This window comes from Lolium rigidum, chromosome 2 (assembly GCF_022539505.1).
Source record: "Lolium rigidum isolate FL_2022 chromosome 2, APGP_CSIRO_Lrig_0.1, whole genome shotgun sequence".
NCBI classification, from domain to species: Eukaryota; Viridiplantae; Streptophyta; class Magnoliopsida; order Poales; family Poaceae; genus Lolium; species Lolium rigidum.
This window is the reverse complement of record NC_061509.1, coordinates 139495394-139503615: the sequence shown is the minus strand read 5'-3', so window position 1 is coordinate 139503615 and position 8222 is coordinate 139495394.

Genomic DNA, 8222 nt, shown 5'->3' with positions numbered 1-8222 from the left:
GAACTTCCGGCCAACTCCACCGGAACTTCCGGTCCTGAAGAGAAAACTGAGCACAGACTGCGCTGAGAAGCTTCTGCTGAAAAATGACAGGCCGGAACTTCCGCCAGATTAGGCCGGAACTTCCGCCGGATCCGGAAAACCTGCGGAACTTCGAACAACGAAAACCAATACATCGATCCAACATAATTTTCGATGGCTTGTACCTGTCTACATCAACACACATAAAAATATACATAGTGTTGACGTCAAACACACAAAACCCAAAAGGGCGGGAAATGTTCTTTCGGGTAGTCCTTTTTTCTCTTCCCAAAGCTCGGCTTGCGGATAAAATATTAAAACCTGTGGTGCAGAAATGGTTGGATTAGAAGTTGTCGGGCCGTTAAAAGTGTTTAAGGAGTATAAAATCTGAAGTGACTTGTAATGCTATACCCACAAAAGGTAATTAGTCAAGAAGTCTTGAATGTATTAGCTAACCGGTTACATTTCCTTAGCCTGCAATAGATCAAAAGGATACTCAACTGGATGATTACATAGGAACAATAGGTGTCAAAAAAAATACATGGGAACATGATCAAATTAGGTTATGAAGACCTACATCAATCACATCAATGTTGAACGACATGTGTTGAATAGAAATTTAGTAAAACAATTATCTAAGGTGGCACATGGAATTAATTATTTGGAAATTTCGACAACTGAAAACATAATAATAATAGTGGTGGGACTATTAGAGTTTTTCTTAAGAGAGAACAAAACACATGTTAAAGTGATATTTTAATCAGGAACTCAGCATCTGACCTGGCCTCAGCGTGGCCGGATCAGCGCCCCCATTGCCCTGTTGCTCATCATGTTGTTCAGGCTTCTCCATTAGCGAGGCAACATAGATGGAAATACATGGACTAACATTGCTGAAAGAGTTAGTTTATAACTAAGAAAATCAGAAAGTTCCATGATTAGCGATTCTCGCGGATAAAAATCAAGCTAAAATATCTAGCATACCTTCGAACACGAGTGCATACGTTATATAATATTCCAGCAAGAAGCGACGGCTTGGAGTGGTGATATACCTGACGTTTATGTAGAGGAGCGCACATCTAATCTGTGATCGAGCTCTTTACCTGTTGAGATGGAAGATCTAAGAATTTATAACTGCTCCTTTTCGTCTTTGCTTGTTCAAATGAATAGTTGTGGCCAAAATCCATGAGCCTGCTGCTTCAGGCCTGCGACAACGTATCTACAGCAATAATGAAATAATCCCATATTATTTTGAATAAAGATGGTCCAACAAAAAATCCAACCAAATCAGGTCACCCATCCTCCCACTACTCTACCACTAGCACGCTTAACTTCCAAGTTCCTTTCCATCCCGCATCCAAGTGCTTCGCGCGCATGTATGTGATAGTAGTATCATATCAATCCTTTTAACATGTCGATCGATGTCATATTTCTTTATTGTTCGAATTTCAAATAATTATTTTAATAAACCAAAGTAATGTTGTAATAATAATCTTGAATAAATAAATAAACATTAACTTTATAATTTGTATTATTTTTAATTATTATAAATTTTTTAATTTTTTATTTTTTTTGCCAAACCTAAAACCTAAAAATTTGAAAATCTTATAATTTGCTAAAAGTAATAGCAATCTTTATGCAGGATGCAATTATTAATTTTAATTTTAAAAAATAAAAAAAATCCTAAATTTCTGGAAAAAACTAAAATCTTCCTGCTTTCATATTTTCATTTGGAATTTTCAAAATCTAAAAATTAGCTAACCGGGTAAATATTCTTCCCTTGTTACTAGCACAACTCTTGAGGGCCTCTTGCCCTTCTTGGTCTTGTTGTTGTAGAACTTCTTGTTGAGGGGCTTTGAATATTTGCCCTTTGAGTCTTTGCTCTTGTCCTTGGGAATGAGCCTCCCATTATGAAGCTCTCTATTCTCATAGGGGCATTCGGCAATGAAGTGGCGCTTGTCATCACAATTGTAGCATGATCTTGTCTTTGGACCAAAGCTAGTGAACCCACTTTTGTTGTTCCTCTTGATGTTGTCTTCCTTGGCCTTGGAGGGATCAATCCAAAATGACTTTGCATGGAAGGCCATGTGGTCATGGTAGTGGCATTGCAAATCTTCCGGATAGGTCATGCTCCAAGATGCCCTATAAGATTCTTGAGGAATCACTTCATCGACGGAGTTGGCCACCAAGGCAAGGTTGGAACCTTTTGCCATCCCAAGAGCACGATTGCGAGAATCGAGAGAGGCTTCCTCAAGCACCTTGAGAGCTTGCATCTCGTGCACGACTTGTTGAGAGGTGAGAGAGGAATAGCATTCCCTCCCCACAAGAGTCTTGACATCAATGGGAACAAATGGCATCATGCATTCAATGTACTTCTCCTTGATCCAAGAGTCATTTATGTGGGAGGCACCAATAAGCCGGAAGGCATCGGCAACGGTGAGAAGTCTTCCATACATATCTTCATGATCTTCATCCGGTAGCCTCAAGAACCCTTCGGCTTTATTCTTGAGAGCATTATACTTGTTCCTCCTTGTGCTCTCACTTCCAATGCAACTAGCGGTCAAACCATCCCAAGCTTCCTTGGCAGTGGTGTAGTTCCGGACACGATGCAATTCCTTTGTCCCCACACTAGTTTGAATCATGTACAAGGCGGTGTTGTTGAGTTGACTATCAACCGCTTCTCTTCTTGTCAACTTGTCGGGGTTGTATGGCTTGAAGCCCTCCAAGATGATTCTCCATAATTCATTGGAGGCACTACAAACATGAGAGCGGAACTCAAATTGCCAAGTATCGAAATTCTCAATAGAAAACTTAGGTGGGTCGCCCCTAATGTTCAAATGGGGATGGGGAACCGGTATATCGGGTGATTGGAAAGGTGGAGGTACTCGATTGTAGCTCTCACTCCCATCGGTTCCCCTAGGAGATTTATTAGTGTTTAAGTTATCACCTTCCACGGGTTTGGTAGATGAGGGTCGGTCCGAAGACTCTCCCTTATCTAATGCACCCGTGTCTTTTACCTCTACACTAGGAGCCTTGGGAAGGGCCGGAGCCAAAAGCTCGGCAATCATCTTTTTCATGCTTTCCATTTGGGCTTCCATGGAGGACTTCAACGAATTGAAGTCTTCCATGGAGACCATCTTGGCGGCCCCTTCCGAGGATTCCTCGTCCGGCATACTCTTAGGCGGTTAAGCCCGAAATAAGAGCCGAGGCTCTGATACCAATTGAAAGGATCGTATGCCGCACCTAGAGGGAGGGGTGAATAGGTGCTAACCAATTTTTAATTCTTTTTCAATTTAGGCTTGACACAAGAGGTAAATTCTCTAGATATGCAACTAAGTGAATTTACCTATATGACAAGGTTATCAACTAGGCAAGATATAGCTACGCAATATATGAGAGATAGAGTAGGATAGAGGTAACCGAGAGTGGAGCACGCGATGACACGGAGATGATTCCCGTAGTTCCCTTCCTTTGCAAGAAGGTACGTCTACGTTTGGAGGAGTGTGGTTGCTACGAAAGCCAAACCAACAGCCACGAAGGCTTCACTCGGATCTCCGGTGAGCAACGCCACGAAGGCCTAGCTCACTTCCACTAAGGGATTTCCTCGAGGCGGAAACCGGGCCTTTACAAGGTTCTTGGGGCACACATCCACAACCAAATTGGAGGCTCCCAAATCTGTTACAACACAACAATCAACAACAATACATCAACACAAATCAACTAGGGAACCAAATAGGAACACTAGCATGAGATCCCTCAAACAAGAGAGGGGAAATGAAGAACGCTTCGGTGAGGATGTAGATCGGTGTCTTCTCCTTCGAATCTCCAAAAATCAAGAGCTTTGGTTGGGGGAGGAAGGAGATCTTGCAAATCTTGTGTTCTTGAGGTGGCTCTAATGGTGATGAAGCTTGGCAGATTTTTCTTGCAATGATTGAGCAACTTGTCCCTTTGGAGGAGAAAGCTATTTATATGGGTGGAGCTTTCGGATCCGACCGTTGGGGACGAAATCCACTAACACCGGAAGTCCGGCCAGGATGGCCGGAAGTTCCGGCTTCCACCGGAAGTACCGGCCACTCGGGCCGGAACTTCCGCCCCTGGTAAAATACCTGCAAAGCAAATGAAGGGGCGGAACTTGGGCGGAACTTCCGGTGGCCGGAAGTTCCGGCCAAGTTCCGGAATTGGCAAAAGCTTACTGGACATTACCGAGCCACAAACTCGCAATTCGGAACTTGCCCGGAAGTTGGGCGGAAGTTCCGCTTGCCGGAACTTCCGGCCAACTCCACCGGAACTTCCGGTCCCGAAGAGAAAACCGAGCACTGTATCGCGCCGAGAAGCTTCGCTGAAAAATGACAGGCCGGAACTTCCGCCGGATTAGGCCGGAACTTCCGCCGGATCCGAAAACCTCGCGTAACTTCAGAACAGCAAAACCAATACATCGATCCAACATAATTTTCGATGGCTTGTACCTGTCTACATCAACACACATAAAAATATACATAGTGTTGACGTCAAACACACAAAACCCAAAAGGGCGGGAAATGTTCTTTCAGGTAGTCCTTTTTTCTCTTCCCAAAGCTCAGTTGCAGATAAAATATTAAAACCTGTGGTGCAGAAATGGTTGGATTAGAAGTTGTCGGGCCGTTAAAAGTGTTTAAGGAGTATAAAATCTGAAGTGACTTGTAATGCTATACCCACAAAAGGTAATTAGTCAAGAAGTCTTGAATGTATTAGCTAACCGGTTACATTTCCTTAGCCTGCAATAGATCAAAAGGATACTCAACTCGGATGATTACATAGGAACAATAGGTGTCAAAAAAAATACATGGGAACATGATCAAATTAGGTTATGAAGACCTACATCAATCACATCAATGTTGAACGACATGTGTTGAATAGAAATTTAGTAAAACAATTATCTAAGGTGGCACATGGAATTAATTATTTGGAAATTTCGACAACTGAAAACATAATAATAATAGTGGTGGGACTATTAGAGTTTTTCTTAAGAGAGAACAAAACACATGTTAAAGTGATATTTTAATCAGGAACTCAGCATCTGACCTGGCCTCAGCGTGGCCGGATCAGCGCCCCCATTGCCTCCGTTGCTCATCATGTTGTTCAGCTTCTCCATTAGCGAGGCAACATAGATGGAAATACATGGACTAACATTGCTGAAAGAGTTAGTTTATAACTAAGAAAATCGAGAAAGTTCCATGATTAGCGATTCTGCCAGATAAAAATCAAGCTAAAATATCTAGCATACCTTCGAACACAGTGCATACGTTATATAATATTCCAGCAAGAAGCGACGGCTTGGAGTGGTGATATACCTGACGTTTATGTAGAGGAGCGCACATCTAATCTGTGATCGAGCTCTTTACCCGTTGAGATGGAAGATCTAAGAATTTATAACTCGCTCCTTTTCGTCTTTGCTTGTTCAAATGAATAGTTGTGGCCAAAATCCATGAGCCTGCTGCTTCGGGCCTGCGACAACGTATCTACAAGCAATAATGAAATAATCCCATATTATTTTGAATAAAGATGGTCCAACAAAAAATCCAACCAAATCAGGTCACCCATCCTCCCACTACTCTACCACTAGCACGCTTAACTTCCAAGTTCCTTTCCATCCCGCATCCAAGTGCTTCGCGCGCATGTATGTGATAGTAGTATCATATCAATCCTTTTAACATGTCGATCGATGTCATATTTCTTTATTGTTCGAATTTCAAATAATTATTTTAATAAACCAAAGTAATGTTGTAATAATAATCTTGAATAAATAAATAAACATTAACTTTATAATTTGTATTATTTTTAATTATTATAAATTTTTTAATTTTTTATTTTTTTTTGCCAAACCTAAAACCTAAAAATTTGAAAATCTTATAATTTGCTAAAAGTAATAGCAATCTTTATGCAGGATGCAATTATTAATTTTAATTTTAAAAAATAAAAAAAATCCTAAATTTCTGGAAAAAACTAAAATCTTCCCGCTTTCATATTTTCATTTGGAATTTTCAAAATCTAAAAATTAGCTAACCGGGTAAATATTCTTCCCTTGTTACTAGCACAACTCTTGAGGGCCTCTTGCCCTTCTTGGTCTTGTTGTTGTAGAACTTCTTGTTGAGGGGCTTTGAATATTTGCCCTTTGAGTCTTTGCTCTTGTCCTTGGGAATGAGCCTCCCATTATGAAGCTCTCTATTCTCATAGGGGCATTCGGCAATGAAGTGGCGCTTGTCATCACAATTGTAGCATGATCTTGTCTTTGGACCAAAGCTAGTGAACCCACTTTTGTTGTTCCTCTTGATGTTGTCTTCCTTGGCCTTGGAGGGATCAATCCAAAATGACTTTGCATGGAAGGCCATGTGGTCATGGTAGTGGCATTGCAAATCTTCCGGATAGGTCATGCTCCAAGATGCCCTATAAGATTCTTGAGGAATCACTTCATCGACGGAGTTGGCCACCAAGGCAAGGTTGGAACCTTTGCCATCCCAAGAGCACGATTGCGAGAATCGAGAGAGGCTTCCTCAAGCACCTTGAGAGCTTGCATCTCGTGCACGACTTGTTGAGAGGTGAGAGAGGAATAGCATTCCCTCCCCACAAGAGTCTTGACATCAATGGGAACAAATGGCATCATGCATTCAATGTACTTCTCCTTGATCCAAGAGTCATTTATGTGGGAGGCACCAATAAGCCGGAAGGCATCGGCAACGGTGAGAAGTCTTCCATACATATCTTCATGATCTTCATCCGGTAGCCTCAAGAACCCTTCGGCTTTATTCTTGAGAGCATTATACTTGTTCCTCCTTGTGCTCTCACTTCCAATGCAACTAGCGGTCAAACCATCCCAAGCTTCCTTGGCGGTGGTGTAGTTCCGGACACGATGCAATTCCTTTGTCCCCACACTAGTTTGAATCATGTACAAGGCGGTGTTGTTGAGTTGACTATCAACCGCTTCTCTTCTTGTCAACTTGTCGGGGTTGTATGGCTTGAAGCCCTCCAAGATGATTCTCCATAATTCATTGGAGGCACTACAAACATGAGAGCGGAACTCAAATTGCCAAGTATCGAAATTCTCAATAGAAAACTTAGGTGGGTCGCCCCTAATGTTCAAATGGGGATGGGGAACCGGTATATCGGGTGATTGGAAAGGTGGAGGTACTCGATTGTAGCTCTCACTCCCATCGGTTCCCCTAGGAGATTTATTAGTGTTTAAGTTATCACCTTCCACGGGTTTGGTAGATGAGGGTAGGTCCGAAGACTCTCCCTTATCTAATGCACCCGTGTCTTTTACCTCTACACTAGGAGCCTTGGGAAGGGCCGGAGCCAAAAGCTCGGCAATCATCTTTTTCATGCTTTCCATTTGGGCTTCCATGGAGGACTTCAACGAATTGAAGTCTTCCATGGAGACCATCTTAGCGGCCCCTTCCGAAGGTTCCTCGTCCGGCATACTCTTAGGCGGTTAAGCCCGAAATAAGAGCCGAGGCTCTGATACCAATTGAAAGGATCGTATGCCGCACCTAGAGGGGGGGTGAATAGGTGCTAACCAATTTTTAATTCTTTTTCAATTTAGGCTTGACACAAGAGGTAAATTCTCTAGATATGCAACTAAGTGAATTTACCTATATGACAAGGTTATCAACTAGGCAAGATATAGCTACGCAATATATGAGAGATAGAGTAGGATAGAGGTAACCGAGAGTGGAGCACGCGATGACACGGAGATGATTCCCGTAGTTCCCTTCCTTTGCAAGAAGGTACGTCTACGTTTGGAGGAGTGTGGTTGCTACGAAAGCCAAACCAACAGCCACGAAGGCTTCACTCAGATCTCCGGTGAGCAACGCCACGAAGGCCTAGCTCACTTCCACTAAGGGATTTCCTCGAGGCGGAAACCGGGCCTTTACAAGGTTCTTGGGGCACACATCCACAACCAAATTGGAGGCTCCCAAATCTGTTACAACACAACAATCAACAACAATACATCAACACAAATCAACTAGGGAACCAAATAGGAACACTAGCATGAGATCCCTCAAACAAGAGAGGGGGAAATGAAGAACGCTTCGGTGAGGATGTAGATCGGTGTCTTCTCCTTCGAATCTCCAAAAATCAAGAGCTTTGGTTGGGGGAGGAAGGAGATCTTGCAAATCTTGTGTTCTTGAGGTGGCTCTAATGGTGATGAAGCTTGGCAGATTTTTCTTGCA